The sequence below is a fragment of the Caretta caretta genome, chromosome 4 (assembly GCF_965140235.1).
Source record: "Caretta caretta isolate rCarCar2 chromosome 4, rCarCar1.hap1, whole genome shotgun sequence".
NCBI classification, from domain to species: domain Eukaryota; kingdom Metazoa; phylum Chordata; order Testudines; family Cheloniidae; genus Caretta; species Caretta caretta.
In genome coordinates, this window is record NC_134209.1 from 39,147,575 (window position 1) to 39,163,753 (window position 16,179).

Consider the following 16,179-nt stretch of genomic DNA (forward strand, 5'->3'; position numbering starts at 1 on the left):
GTGTAAAAGTACAATAAGACAACCAAGAAAGAATTTGAAGAGCGACTAGCTAAAGACACAAAAACTAACAGCAAGAAAAATGTTAAGCACGTCAGAAGCAGGAAGCCTGCCAAACAGTCATGGAGGCCACTGGGCAATCAAGGTGCTAAAGGAACACTCAAGAAAGACAAAGCTGTTGGAGAAGCTAAATGAATTCTTTGCATCAGTTTTCACTGCAGAGGATTTGCAGGGAGATCTCCACACCCAAGCCATTCTTTTCAGGTTACAAATCTGAGGAATTATTCCAGATTGAAGGGTCAGTAGAAGAGGTTTTAGAACAAATTGATAAATTAAACAATAAGTCAGAAGGACCAGATGGTATTTACCCAAGAGTTCTGAAGGACTCTTATTAAAAATGAAATGGCAGAACTGCTATTTCCGTTATGTAACCTATCACTTAATTCGCCATCTGTACCAGATGACTGGAAGATAGCTATGCAATGCTGATTTTTAAAAAAGGCTTAGAGGCAATCCTGGCAATTACAGGCCAGTGAGCCTAACTTCATACCAGGAAAATTGGTTGAAACTATAGTAAAGAACAGAATTACCAAACAATAGATGAATATGATTTGCTGGGGGAAGAGTCAACACAGCTTTTATAAAGGAAATCATGCCTCAGCAATCTATTAGATTATTTGAGGGAGTCAACAAGCATGTACAGAAGGGTAATCCAGTAGATATAGCATACTTGGACTTTCAGAAAGCCTTTGACATGGTCCCTCACCAAAGGTTCTTAAGCAAACTAAGCAGTCATAGGATAAGAGGGACGGTTCTCTCATGGATTAGTAACTGCTTAAAAGATAGGAAACAAAGGGTAGGATAAATGGTCAGTTTTTAGAATGGAAACAGGTAAATAGTTCCCTCAAAAGATCTGTACTGGGAACAGTGCTGTTCAACATATTCATAAATGACCTGGAAAAGGGGATGAACAGGGAGGTGGCAAAATGCGCAGATGATACAAAATTACTCAAGATAGGTAAGTCAAAAGCTGGCTGTGAAGAGTTACAAAGCAAACTGACGTGACAGGGTGACAAAATGGCAGGTGAAATTTAATATTGATAAATGCAAATTAATGCACGGTGGAAAAAATAATCCCAACTGTATATACAAAATGATGGGGGCTAAAGAGCTGTCACCACTCAAAAAAGAGATCTTGGAGTCATCATGAATAGTTCTCTGAAAACATCTGCTCAACACGCAGTGGCAATCCAAAAAGCTAACAGAATGGTATTTGTGCCTTTCTTAATAGTTCCTAATAAAATAGAAAAAAATCGTATTGTTGCTAAGTAAATCCATGGTTTCCCCACACCTTGAATAGTGCATGCAGTTCTAGTTTTCCCATCTCAAAAAAGATATTAGAATTGGAAAATGTAAAGACAAAGGCAACAAAAATAATTAGGAGTATGGAACAGTTTCCATAACAGGAGAGATTGAAAAGATAGGGACTGTTCAGTTTAGAAAAGAGATGGCTAAACGGGGATCTGGTAAAGGTCTATAAAATCATGTATGGTGTGGAGAAAGTGAATAGGGAAGTGTTATTTACCCCTTTACATAACATAAGAACTATGGGTCACCTGATGAAATTAATAGACAGCAGGTTTAAAACTAAGAAAAGAAACTACTTCTTTACATAATGCACAGTCAAGTTATGTAACTCATTGTCATAGGATGTTGTGAAAGCCAAAAGTATAACTGGATCCAAAAAAGAATTAGATTAGTCCATGAAGGAGAAGTCCATCAATGGCTATTAGGCAGGATGGTCAGGGGCAGAACTTCATGTTCATGGGTGTCCGTAAGCGTCTAACTGCCAGGAGTGTGACTGGACAACAGGGGATGTGTCACTCACAATTGACTTGTTCTTTCATTCCCTCTGAAGTATCAGAAACAGGATACTGGGCTAGATGGACCATTGATCTGATGCAGTATGGCCATTCTTTTGTAGTTGCTGACAGGGCTGGTGAGAGAAATCTCATCCATGGTCTATGCCCCAAAACCTTGACCGTTTTATTACATGGTTGTTATAGTAACTTTAAGTGTTTGAGAAAAGACTGATCTCTCACCTTTTTCACCCCCTCCTCCATCATTCCCCACAACATATAGCTCCTCTGCCAACATTTCCGGGTCCCCTTTCCCATCCCCTTTTTCTATTAGTTGCGTCTGTAGAAGTTATTAACATATAAGAAATTGCTCCTTGCAGTATTGAGCCCTATATTGCCATGTATATATGCATATCACTGGCAATAGCTTACTGGAAGGCTGCACACTACCTTGGTTATGTAGCCCAGACTGCACACTGGACTGGTCCCTTTATTCCTAGTACCCCCTGTACTGCCAGGAGGCATAGACAATTTCAAGACAGTCTATATAAGCCCACAGATTTCAGATCACTTAGAAGAGTCATTCTTCAAACAGGAAAGGCTTCCCAACCTTAGCTACAGCAGAGCTGGCATTCCATGATAATATTGTATTATTGTATTACCCCAAATCCCAGCTCACATAGGGGAGTAAGGAGAGGAGCTCAGACCACCTCCCCACCCCAGATAGGCAAGCTACTTCCAAGAACCTGACTCACCGGAGTGGGGCAAGGAGGGGGTCATCACACTCCTGTAGATGATCATGGTGGACACACAGGAGAGGAATGTGGGGCTGATAAGCATCCCTGCTCCTATTCTCCTGAGTCCCCCTTTCATTCACCCCCATGGCCCTCTTTCTAGTGTCCCACCCATCCCCTGTTATTCATACTAGTCCCCCTGCCCATCACCTGAACCCCCAACTCCTCTCCCCCTATTCCCACCTACTCTTGCACCCAGTCATCCACCCTTCCCAATGAGCATTTGCTTGTGTAGGGATTTAAAAAAAAAAAGTTTAAGAGCCTTCTAAATATTCTGCTGTACTCAGAATACATTTCCCCAAAATAAAACGCCTCCTTTGATAGAGGCATATTGGAGAAATATGCCTGCTTTTTTTTCCACAGTGCCTGGGGTTGTGCTCAGATTTGGTGACTGAAATATATTCTCAGAGCCACCCATATCCTGGGATAAAAAGGTAGTTTTCCAAATAGTTACCCTCTTTCTATGCATGTTTAGTGTAATCCCTTAGGCATGTGAGCCTCAGCACAACTAATTGGAGATGCAAACGCTTTTTCAAATCATGTTTTAATTTGTTTCCCCCCCAAGGGCTGGTTGGTGCCATACACTCTAGTGGGGTAGCCCTCGAGCATTTGAAACCCAGGTATAATGATTTGATCTCTAATTGTGAGCAAAAGAACATTGCCAGAATGTATCAACTTTAAAAAACAGCTGTTTTGTTTTTCAGGGGTTGTATCTTAGGAGCCTATTCATTAAATGGCCCCAGATTTGGATCACTGGCCGTACCCCATGTCGCCATGAGGCTCACCAAATTTCAAGGCAATCTGATTAACTGTATAGTTTGTAGAGCTCTTAGAACAGTCAAGCTTTAAACAGAAAGCTGGAGCTGGTCTTAACCTAAACTGTTGCCTTGCTATAGTAGTGCTGTAAAGAGGGATCACAGCCTATTGTTCTGCTGATATGCGGTGCAGTGCAGAAGTTTGTAAATCAGTATCAGGTAGCTATGCATGTGAGTCAGTTTATATTCAGAGTTTGTGAGGTGATCTATACATGGGTAGGTAGTTCAGATGTTTGTTGTCGCTATGTCATATTTTCAAGGAAAGCCAGACTCATTTAGTGCTGGTGTTTTAATATTTTAGTTTGAGGCCAAGGTAGTGTATCCATTGCTGACTTTTTGTTTGTTCGCTTTGTTGTTGTTGTTTAATATGCTGTGAGTAGTGTGTTAAGAACAATATTTCCTCAAACTGGTCCTAAGATCATTGGATTTGGGCTGTGATTTGTTCTATATCTCATATTCCTTGTTCTTTTCTAATCACATCTCTTTTGTGAGCCAGACCATGGTGATATATTTCCTATCAGCTCCCATTAAAATTTGAACAGATTTCATTTTCTTAAATTTCCCAGAAAGTATGGTAGTGCTTGGGATTTTTAGCAAACTGTGTGCTAAAGGCATGTTGTAGGCTGTTGTGAACATATCACCGGAAACATGGGTGTTTAATCCTCAACCACTAACTTTTAAATGGCAAAGGGTCTGATTTTCTTCTGTCTCTCTACTTTTATACCAGTGTGTCACAATTGAGTTGCACAACAAATAAATAAATAATGAATAAATGTCATAATTCATTAAGTCATAATGAGGCATTCCTGATTTACAGCAATATAAGTGAGAGGAAGCAGGGCAATTACATATCGAATGACCATATCTATTAATAAATAAATAACAAGAACACATTCTGAGGAAATTAAAACCATGCTGTGGGAAAGATGATAATATGTAGTGTATGTGGACAAAATGTGTATTTGAAAGATAAAATTATGTGTACCAGTAAAGCAGTGCTTATGTATTACTGAAAAGCAACAACATTGCTGCATTTGTTACCTCCAGCAGCCTGATAAGAAGCCATATGGTGTAAGCAGAGATATTAGAAGTTAGAAAGTCAGCATAGTATTACAGTAAATTATGACTACAGACTACTGTGAGAAGCATCTCCAAGTGATGGTTTTCCCTCAGTGTCAACAAAATCATCAAAATGATCAGCTTCATTCAAAAATATTATTATTTTTTATCAAAATAACTGATCTTAAATACTGGTCTTTTGCTTTCTGATTTGTTTGGCACAGCTTCAGGCCAAGTACTTCTAGCTCACCAGGAAAACGGATGCTGGTTACATTGTGGAAGCTGGCATCCTTTACCTGAGATCACAGATCTTATTAGGAGATGTGAAGTTATAAGAAAAAAATGGAAAAGAAAACAAAGCAGCAGAAGCACCAGTGTGAAGGAGTAGGAGAACTCTTTCCCTGCACCTACTCTAAAACTTAAAACCAGTAAGGGGGAAGAAGGCTTTTCTAAATATGTAGGGCCTAAAACTTGATCCAGCTAACTGTGCTTGATACAAGTATGCCAACTATACAGCTCCCGGATCATAGGCTCAGCTAGAGGTCAGTATGTCCCCTAGTGCATGTTTGAGTAGACTTACAGTCAGGGATCACTATGTTTCTGAGGTACTTTCCCTCCCTGCAGATTTTTTCCTACAAGAGGTGAGCCTTGGGTTCTTAGGCCCAGATCATCAAAGTCATTTAGGCACCTAACTCCCATTGAAATCACCTAAATACCTTTGCAAAAAGAAAAGGAGTACTTGTGGCACCTTAGAGACTAACCAATTTATTTGAGCATGAGCTTTCATGAGCTACAGCTCACTTCATCGGATGCATACCGTGGAAACTGCAGTAGACATTATATACACACAGAGACCATGAAACAATATCCCCTCCCACCCCACTGTCCTGCTGGTAATAGCTTATCTAAAGTGATCATCAAGTTGGGCCATTTCCAGCAGAGGCTCGTTCACCTGCACATCCACCAATGTGATATATGCCATCATGTGCCAGCAATGCCCCTCTGCCATTTACATTGGTCAAACTGGACAGTCTCTACGTAAAAGAATAAATGGACACAAATCAGATGTCAAAAATTATAACATTCATAAACCAGTCGGAGAACACTTCAATCTCTCTGGTCACGCAATCACCGACATGAAGGTCACTATCTTACAACAAAAAAACTTCAAATTCAGACTCCAGCGAGAAACTGCTGAATTGGAATTCATTTGCAAATTGGATACTATTAATTTAGGCTTAAATAGAGACTGGGAGTGGCTAAGTCATTATGCAAGGTAGCCTATTTCCCCTTGCTTTTTCTTACCCCACCCCCCCCCCGACGTTCTGGTTAAACTTGGATTTAAACTTGGAGAGTGGTCAGTTTGGATGAGCTATTGCCAGCAGGAGAGTGAGTTTATGTGTGTGTGTGTGTGTGTGTGTGTGTGTTCCCCCCCGGGGGGAGGGGTGTGAGAAAGCCTGGATCTGTGCTGGAAATGACCCACCTTGATTATCATGCACATTGTAGGGAGAGTGGTCACTTTGGATGAGCTATTACCAGCAGGACAGTGAGTTTGTGTGTGTGGTTTTTGGAGGGGGGTGAGAGAACCTGGATTTGTGCAGGAAATGGCCCACCTTGATTATCATGCACATTGTGAAGAGAGTTGTCACTTTGGATGGGCTATTACCAGCAGGAGAGTGAGTTTGTGGGGGGGGGGGGGGGCGGAGGGTGAGAAAACCTGGATTTGTGCTGGAAATAGCCCAACTTGATGATCACTTTAGATAAGCTATTACCAGCAGGACAGGGGGGTGGGAGGAGGTATTGTTTCATGGTCTCTGTGTGTATATAATGTCTACTGCAGTTTCCACGGTATGCATCCGATGAAGTGAGCTGTAGCTCACGAAAGTTCATGCTCAAATAAATTGGTTAGTCTCTAAGGTGCCACAAGTACTCCTTTTCTTTTTGCAAAGACAGACTAACACGGCTGTTACTCTGAAACCTAAATACCTTTGAGGATCTGAGCCTTAGATCTAAATCTTAATTGTTCCTATGCAAGTGTGAAAGGGCTGAATGAAGAGAGGTACTAGAGTCTTTCCCCCTCTCCTTGTACAGCCATGCAGAGGGCGCAGGAATGCTAGTGCTTCTCCTGCCTGAGCATGAGGGGGTTGAGGATGGCTAGCACATGTAGCACTGCTGCACAATCCCCGAGTCATGGCCAGGAGGATTGTTCAGAGGGGTAGGAATTGCCTTGGGGTGCTCTCCTTTTTAGCAACCCTGTAGGCCTTCTGTCTAGTTCAGCATTCTGTAGGCAGAGTGCCTCCAGCAACTGTTGCTCTGGTGCTCCACCTCTTTAACTTACTCTGCCCGCTCCCCAGAGCGGTTCTGGCTGTGAAAGCCAAAACAAAACAGATTCCTAAGTACATTTTACCTTTGGTTATAACTCAGTGTTTAATGACTTTCACTAACATCAACAGAGTGTCTGTCCTATCTTTCTCATAACAAGAGGACAATAACTTTAAAATAGATCATGTAGGAAAACCGTGTGAGTTTTCTTGCTGGTGTGAACAAACAAAATCAAACTCAAATTAGAAGGCAGTAAAACACTTTAAATAGATAATACTGATGAACAGCAGTGCTGATTCTGTCCATGTGCATGTAAGCAATTTTATGAAGCTAATTTCTTCATTCATTTATCCAGGTGCTCATACAGGCCTCCTCCCTGGTTCTTGCTACTTCAAGTGGTTTCTTCCCTCTACTCGCAAGGGCTGGGTCCTGACTTCTTTTTCGTGCTGCCTGGTGTCTCCACCTCAGGCGACTTTTCCTTGTGCCCAGGACACAAAGGGTGCTGTCCTTTGGGTAAATGAATAATGTAACCACCGCTGGCAAGGAGTATAAAACCCAGTACACCAAAAAAAACCAATCAACACAGACCCCAGCAAAGAAATAACACCCTCCCTCCCAAATAACAATTTAACAATGGGGGGCTTTACTGGGAGCAAGAAAACAGTATTTGGGGAAGACAAGTGCTGGGTTAACTAAAAAATACTAACACATCCAAAAATCAACAAATTTCCAACCTCCCAATACTCCCAACTCTTCCCAACCCCCAGATCCCTCCCTGGCACCTTCCCGGGCAGAGGGTATGCTGAAGGTGAGCCCCAGAGATGAGTGTGGCAGTGCTGCGGATGTTGGCCACCTAAAACAAACAAAGTGTTTTCTTACAGTGTCTTCTCTCCTGGGTAGAGCAGGTTCCTCTCTTGGCTCCCTAGTCTGGGAATCCTGTGGAGGGCTCAGTTGGCTCTCAGAAGTCAAGCTGGATCTGTCACTCTGGACACTGGTCTCTGCAGGGCTGGTATTTCCTAACTCATACACTTTTGATCCCAAAGCAGTTCAAAGACTCCCTTTGTGGATGGTTGAGTTAATCAGAGGATCCCTGGGCTGTTTTGCTTCTCTCTCTGTTCCCAAAAGCTCAAAAAAATCCTAAACCTAATCTCTTTATCTCTGAGTCAGGCTATCCCCTTGGACGGAAGGGCTGAGCAGCCCTGGCTCATCTTTGGCCCAGCAAACTACTTGTCCATATCACCCCATGCAGAAAGCTCCCTACTGGCCTCAGCAGGAGTTTCTAGTCCATTCCTGACTCCAAGTATTCTGAGAAATGGTGACAGAGGGCTGGTGGTAGCTGGTATTGTTGTAATCCATAGGATAGGACCACCTAAAGGCTCAGTATGGGGTTTTAGGAACTGGCAAACTCCAAATGGGGGTTACAGTAGATTGTATAAATAGTAGTAACATTAATGCAAAGTGGAGCGTAAGAACAATTTTTAGAACAAAAATGCCTGGTTGCTAGGTTACAACATAGAGCTATGGGTGGTATTTAATGAAAGAGAATATTTATGAAACTAACTGCTTGCATCTCATGCAGCATGGACAACTCAAATGAAAAGGCACTGTGGGGGAACATGCAGCCTCCACTTCTGCAAGTGGGAGAGATCCTTCTGGCAGAGGGTGGGGGACAGAACTGAGAGGTTGATGGTCTGTGCAGAGGCTGTGCATCCCTTGTGCTGCATAGATCCAAGCTCCCTGACGAATCTCTGTGTGGCAGTGTGTAAGGCAAGGGTAAGGTTGGGCTAGAGAACATGCCCACCTCTGAGCTTCCTACCAATGAGTTAGAATCCTTTTGCTGATGTAGCCTCCACAGAGTGGTTCTGCATCTGCTCCACTGCTTGCAGGGAGAAAGCATGGGGAAAGATTCCTTTCTCTCTGCAGAGGCACCTAGCACACAACTAAAGCTAAGTGTTGGGTCCTGGGATTCTGCCATATGTAAACTGCAGTGCATTATCATTAACCACTCATGGAATTAAATAGCCCACTTTGTCAGCACATTCACCAAGTACAATATTTTACATTTAGGCAGCAGAGCTTTAGTGGCATTATTCTTTTAAGGAAAGAGCGCAATTATGTTACTAACAAGAAATGGGTTGGCATACGTCAAGAATTTCTGCTATGAACCAATGCACGTTACCTCTCTTTAGGATGTGTTTATAACACAGCTAAGTTCAGTAAATCTCATAGGCCACATGGGGTCCACACTTCAGGAGAAACTAAAATATGAGATGGTTTGAACTAAAGACAATATGCAGAAAATAATGCATCTCTCTAAAATATAGTTGTCCAAATTCAGTCCTTGAGTGAGCAAGCACAATACGTTTACAAATGAAGCTTCAATTTGCCCCAGTATGTATATCCCTAAAACAGCAATTGTTTCTGAGGAAAGGAAAATAGACAACTAACAGAGTATGGGATGAAATACTGTTGTGTATTAAAATCTGGCTAAGCAATAGGAAACAAAGAGTCCATAATAAATGTCAACTTCACAAAGTAGCTCAGGGATCAGAGTTCTTCAATATATTTAAGTGTTGGAAAATTAAATGGACAGTGAGGTGGAAAAATGTAACAGTAATACAATGGGCTCAGAAAGCTTGGGTTTAGGTTTTGGCAAAATATCAGTCAACATGGTTTGTTTATAGGCTAGAGGAAGACGTGAAAGACCACAATCCTTGTTAGACAGACATAAAAAGAAAGGTACTACATTTATCTTATTTGAGTAGAGTTGTTTGAGGATTTATGCCATTCACGTGGTAAACTCCAGCCAGTTCTAAATTCCGGTATGAGACAGAAAGTGAATGAAAGAAGTGAAATAATCTATTCAAACACACTGAAACATATCTTTGACGTCATTGATGCAGAAGGGACAATGAGAGTGAATGACACTCAGTGTAATGTGGCTGAGTTTAGTTAGGTTTTATGCAAAAGATATCCACAGACCCTGATAAACATTTACCCCAAGGCTGGAAGAGTGAGTCAGAAACTCTGAAACAACTTTCACAACAATCAAAAACATACACAAACCTTTACAGAAGGTACACTCTGTCTGCCATCTACTGATGCAGAAGGCCATGATGTGACCTAGCCCTGGTCTACACTAGGACTTTAGGTCGAATTTAGCAGCATTAAATTGATGTAAACCTGCACCCGTCCACACGATGAAGCCCTTTATTTCGACTTAAAGGGCTCTTAAAATCGATTTCCTTACTCCACCCCTGACAAGTGGATTAGCGCTTAAATCGGCCTTGCCGGCTCGAATTTGGGGTACTGTGGACACAATTCGATGGTATTGGCCTCCGGGAGCTATCCCAGAGTGCTCCATTCTGACTGCTCTGGACAGCACTCTCAACTCAGATGCACTGGCCAGGTAGACAGGAAAAGAACCGCGAATTTTTGAATCTCATTTCCTGTTTGGCCAGCGTGGCAAGCTGCAGGTGACCATGCAGAGCTCATCAGCAGAGGTGACCATGATGGAGTCCCAGAATCGCAAAAGAGCTCCAGCATGGACCGAACGGGAGGTACGGGATCTGATCACTGTATGGGGAGAGGAATCCGTGCTATCAGAACTCCGTTCCAGTTTTTGAAATGCCAAAACCTTTGTCAAAATCTCCCAGGGCATGAAGGACAGAGGCCATAACAGGGACCCGAAGCAGTGCCGCGTGAAACTGAAGGAGCTGAGGCAAGCCTACCAGAAAACCAGAGAGGCGAACGGCCACTCTGGGTCAGAGCCCCAAACATGCCGCTTCTATGATGAGCTGCATGCCATTTTAGGGGGTTCAGCCACCACTACCCCAGCCGTGTTGTTTGAGTCCTTCAATGGAGATGGAGGCAATATGGAAGCAGGTTTTGGGGATGAAGAAGATGATGATGATGATGAGGTTGTAGATAGCTCACAGCAAGCAAGAGGAGAAACCGGTTTTCCCGACAGCCAGGAACTGTTTCTCACCCTAGACCTGGAGCCAGTACCCCCCGAACCCACCCAAGGCTGCCTCCTGGACCCAGCAGGCGGAGAAGGGACCTCCGGTGAGTGTACCTTTTAAAATACTATACATGGTTTAAAAGCAAGCATATGAAAGGATTACTTTGCCCTGGCATTCGCAGCTCTCCTGGATGTACTCCCAAAGCCTTTGCAAAAGGTTTCTGGGGAGGGCAGCCTTATTGAGTCCTTCATGGTAGGACACTTTACCACTCCAGGCCAGTAACACGTACTCGGGAATCATTGTACAACAAAGCATTACTGTGTATGTTTGCTGGCGTTCAAACAACATCCGTTCCTTATCTCTCTGTGTTATCCTCAGGAGAGTGAGATATCATTCATGGTCACCTGGTTGAAATAGAGTGCTTTTCTTCAGGGGACACTCAGAGGAGCCCGTTCCTGCTGGGCTGTTTGCCTGTGGCTGAACAGAAATGTTCCCCGCTGTTAGCCACAGGGAGGAGGGAGGGTTGAGGGGGTAGCCACGCGGTGGGGGGAGGCAAAATGCGACTTTGTAACGAAAGCACATGTGCTATGTATGTAATGTTAACAGCAAGGTTTACCCTGAAAGAGTGTAGCCACTGTTTTATAAAATGTGTCTTTTTAAATACCGCTGTCCCTTTTTTTTTCTCCACCAGCTGCATGTGTTTCAATGATCACAGGATCTTCTCTTTCCCAGAGGCTAGTGAAGCTTAGAAAGAAAAAAAAATGCACTCGAGATGAAATGTTCTCCGAGCTCATGCTGTCCTCCCACACTGACAGAGCACAGACGAATGTGTGGAGGCAAATAATGTCAAAGTGCAGGAAAGCACGAAATGACCGGGAGGAGAGCTGGCGGGCTGAAGAGAGTAAGTGGTGGGCTGAAGAGAGGGCTGAAGCTCAAATGTGGCGGCAGCGTGATGAGAGGAGGCAGGATTCAATGCTGAGGCTGCTGCAGGACGAAACCAGTATGCTCCAGTGTATGGTTGAGCTGCAGCAAAGGCAGCTGGAGCACAGACTGCCACTACAGCCCCTGTGTAACCAACCGCCCTCCTCCCCAAGTTCCATAGCCTCCACACCCAGACGCCCAAAAACGCGGTGGGGGGGCCACCGGCCAACCAGCCACTCCGCCACAGAGGATTGCCCAAAAAAAAGAAGGCTGGCATTCAATAAATTTTAAATTTGTAAACTTTTAAAGTGCTGTGTGGCATTTTTCTTCCCTCCTCCACCACCCCTCCTGCGCTACCTTGGTAGTCATCCCCCTATTTGTGTGATGAATGAATAAAGAATGCATGAATGTGAAGCAACAATGACTTTATTGCCTCTGCAAGCGGTGATCGAAGGGAGGAGGGGAGGGTGGTTAGCTTACAGGGAAGTAGAGTGAACCAAGGGGCGGGGGGTTTCATCAAGGAGAAACAAACAGAACTTTCACACCGTAGCCTGGCCAGTCATGAAACTGGTTTTCAAAGCTTCTCTGATGCGTACCGCGCCCTCCTGTGCTCTTCTAACCGCCCTGGTGTCTGGCTGCGCGTAACCAGCAGCCAGGCGATTTGCCTCAACCTCCCACCCCGCCATAAACGTCTCCCCCTTACTCTCACAGATATTGTGGAGCACACAGCAAGCAGTAATAACAGTGGGAATATTGGTTTCGCTGAGGTCTAAGCGAGTCAGTAAACTGCGCCAGCGCGCCTTTAAACGTCCAAATGCACATTCTACCACCGTTCTGCACTTGCTCAGCCTGTAGTTGAACAGCTCCTGACTACTGTCCAGGCTGCCTGTGTACGGCTTCATGGGCCATGGCATTAAGGGGTAGGCTGGGTCCCCAAGGATACATATAGGCATTTCAACATCCCCAACAGTTATTTTCTGCTCTGGGAATAAAGTCCCTTCCTGCAGCTTTTGAAACAGACCAGAGTTCCTGAAGATGCGAGCGTCATGTACCTTTCCCGGCCATCCCACGTTGATGTTGGTGAAACGTCCCTTGTGATCCACCAGAGCCTGCAGCACTATTGAAAAGTACCCCTTGCGGTTTATGTACTCGGCAGCTTGGTGCTCCGGTGCCAGGATAGGGATATGGGTTCCGTCTATGGCCCCACCACAGTTAGGGAATCCCATTGCAGCAAAGCCATCCACTAGGACCTGCACATTTCCCAGGGTCACTACCCTTGATATCAGCAAATCTTTGATTGCATGGGCTACTTGCATCACAGCAGCCCCAACAGTAGATTTGCCCACTCCAAATTGATTCCCAACTGACTGGTAGCTGTCTGGCGTTGCAAGCTTCCACAGGGCTATTGCCACTCGCTCCTCAACTGTGAGGGCTGCTCTCATCTTGGTATTCATGCGCCTCAGGGCAGGGGAAAGCAAGTCACAAAGTTCCATGAAAGTGCCCTTACGCATGCGAAAGTTTCGCAGCCACTGGGAATCGTCCCAGACCTGCAACACTATGCGGTCCCACCAGTCTGTGCTTGTTTCCCGAGCCCAGAATCAGCGTTCCACAGCATGAACCTGCCCCATTAGCACCATGATGCATGCATTGGCAGGGCCCATGCTTTCAGAGAAATCTGTGTCCATGTCCTGATCACTCACGTGACCGCGCTGACATCGCCTCCTCGCCCGGTATCACTTTGCCAGGTTCTGGTGCTGCATATACTGCTGGATAATGCGTGTGGTGTTTAATGTGCTCCTAATTGCCAAAGTGAGCTGAGCGGCCTCCATGCTTGCCTTGGTATGGCGTCCGCACAGAAAAAAGGCATGGAACGATTGTCTGCCGTTGCTCTGATGGAGGGAGGGGCGACTGACGACATGGCTTACAGGGTTGGCTTCAGGGAGCTAAAATCAACAAAGGGGGTGGCTTTACATCAAGGAGTATTTCAGGCAGGACTTCACGGAGGGTTCCAATAAGAAATGGTGCACCTAAGTTATTGTTCTTATTGGAACAAGGAGGTTAGCCTGGCCTCTGATTGATACATGGCTAGATTTACCTCGCTGCACCTTCTCTGTGAGTGACTGCAGTGTGACCTAGAGGAATGAGTCCCCTAGACGGGGGAGGAGGCAAATGAGTACAAAACAAATCTGGTCTATTTCTTCTTTTACATCTTTGGCTGGCAGCAGACGGTGCAGAAGGACTGCATGCCATCCACATCTCATGGCTGCTCGGCAGAAGATGGTACAGTACGACTGCTAGCCATCCTCATCTCTTGCCTGCCCGGCAGAAGATGGTACAATACGACTGCTAGCTATCCTCATCTCTTGCCTGCCCGGCAGAAGATGGTACAGTACGACTGCTAGCTATCCTCATCTCTTGCCTGCCCGGCAGAAGATGGCACAGTACAGACTGCTAGCAATCTGTATCGCCTGCCTGCTCACCATAAGACGGTTCAATAGGACTGACTGCAGGACTAAAGAGAATGACCTGGTCAAGTCACTCCAAATTTAGTCCCTGCGCCCATGTCTGCCCAGGCGCTCCCAGCCGACGTGGCCAGGAGCACCTCGGACACGACGAGGACAGCTACCAGTCGTACTGCACCGTCTGCTGCCAGAAGGCAATGGGTTGCTGCTACTGTGTAGCAATGCCATACCGCGTCTGCCAGCACCCAGGAGAGATATGGTGACGGTTACCTGAGCGGGCTCCATGCTTGACGTGGTATGGCCTCTGCACAGGTAACTCAGGAAAAAAGGCGCAAAACGATTGTCTGCCCTTGCTTTCACGAAAGGAGGGAGGGAAGGGGGGCCTGACGATATGTGCCCAGAACCACCCGTGACAATGTTTTAGCCCCATCAGGCATTGGGATCTCAACCCAGAATTCCAATGGGCAGCGGACACTGTGGGAACTGTGGGATAGCTATCCACAGTGCAATGCTCTGGAAGTCGACTCTAGCCTCGGTACTGTGGAAGCACTCCGCCGAGTTAATGCACTTAATGCACTTAGAGCATTTTCTGTGGGGACACACACACTCGAATATATAAAACCGATTTCTAAAAAACCGACTTCTATAAATTCGACCTTATTCTGTAGTGTAGACATACCCCTAGAGACCTCAGTTTAAGTATATAATCTCTACATCCCAGAACCACAACCCCAAATGGATGAGATTTATGCTTTCTTCTACAGGTTTGGCATAGGGAAGGAGTGGCAAAAAACACAGCATAGACCTCAACCATTTTTGAAAAATTGTTACAACAGAGCATGTTTAAAATACCAGCTCTCCCTAGAGAAATAGAGGATTCCCTGTATAAGAAAGAACATCTGTGTCCTAATTCAGCTGCCAGATTTCTTTGGCTACAAACAGGATTCTTTCAGTAACATCAAGGTTTATTGATTTGGTTTGGTTTGGTTTTTTGCTACTGACAGCTTTTTCCACAGCTACTACAGTACACTGTGCTGTGCATTTGATCAGTTCTACCAGTTTTATTTACTGATTTGTCACAGAAATGGTATTGCCTCATTTGAATAGCTACCAGTTAAAGAGGTAAAGAAAATGTCTGCTATGCATAGCTTAGAACCTCATCTGCCAGCTATGCAAACTTTAATACTATTGTTCTGATTGCAAAAGAATAACCCTTGTTACAAAAGCATATTGAAGCAAAATTCTGTTCTCACTCACTCGGGTGTAAATCTAGAGGCATCCCCTTGATGGTCCTGATGTTAGAACAGAATTTGGCCCTCTTTTTATATATCAGCCAAGGCTACCAGACCTGCAGCCCCCTGGTTCTCACACCAAAACAATGATGCCTGGCACACCCATTGTTGAATCCCCAAGGACAAACATGGAAGTGACATAAGCAGTGATAGTGCTGAAGGTGCTCAAAGGAGTACAAAAGGTTAGTATGATAAGGAGTAGGACTCTGTCATCTCTTAACCTAGTAGTATCTCATTTGTAACACTGATCATAGATTTGTTGTCATGTACGTACTATTTTGGTATCCGCCCAAGAGCCTGAAAAAGCTTATATAGTCCCCTTTGGTAAACAAAAATTTTGAGGAAAGCCTACTGAAAAGTTTTCTTCCTTTTGAGCTAAAGTTTGCATTTGTGCCTGGATAGTATGGTGACAGGCACACTATAACTGCATAAATTTATATTAGGATTTAAGGGAACTCTACTGTGTTCCCTTCTTCCAAGGAACACATTGTAATATCTTAAAACAGAAGAACAGCTCAGAAAAATGGTCTGCTGTGAAAAGTTCATTACAACTGGAGTTTGGAAATAAGCACTGTTTGTGCCTTCCATTCCTTTCTGTAGCAGAAATAAATCTATAGAGATGAGGGGGTGTAAACTTGGGAATCTGTGTGCTCAGAATGAAAACCAAACTAATTTGAGCCAAACTCCTGAAGGAGC

General features: G+C 44.5%; 1 protein-coding gene and 1 long non-coding RNA gene across 5 annotated transcripts in view; one reads left to right on the forward strand and one right to left on the reverse strand.

Moving 5' to 3' along the window:
- The window catches only part of BANK1 (B cell scaffold protein with ankyrin repeats 1), a 304,678-nt gene that overhangs the window by 216,354 nt on the left and 72,145 nt on the right, over positions 1 to 16,179 (forward strand). The window lies entirely within an intron of this gene.
- Positions 1 to 16,179, reverse strand: part of LOC125635553 (uncharacterized) — a 57,682-nt gene that overhangs the window by 8,115 nt on the left and 33,388 nt on the right. The gene's annotated exons all lie outside the window — the stretch shown is intronic.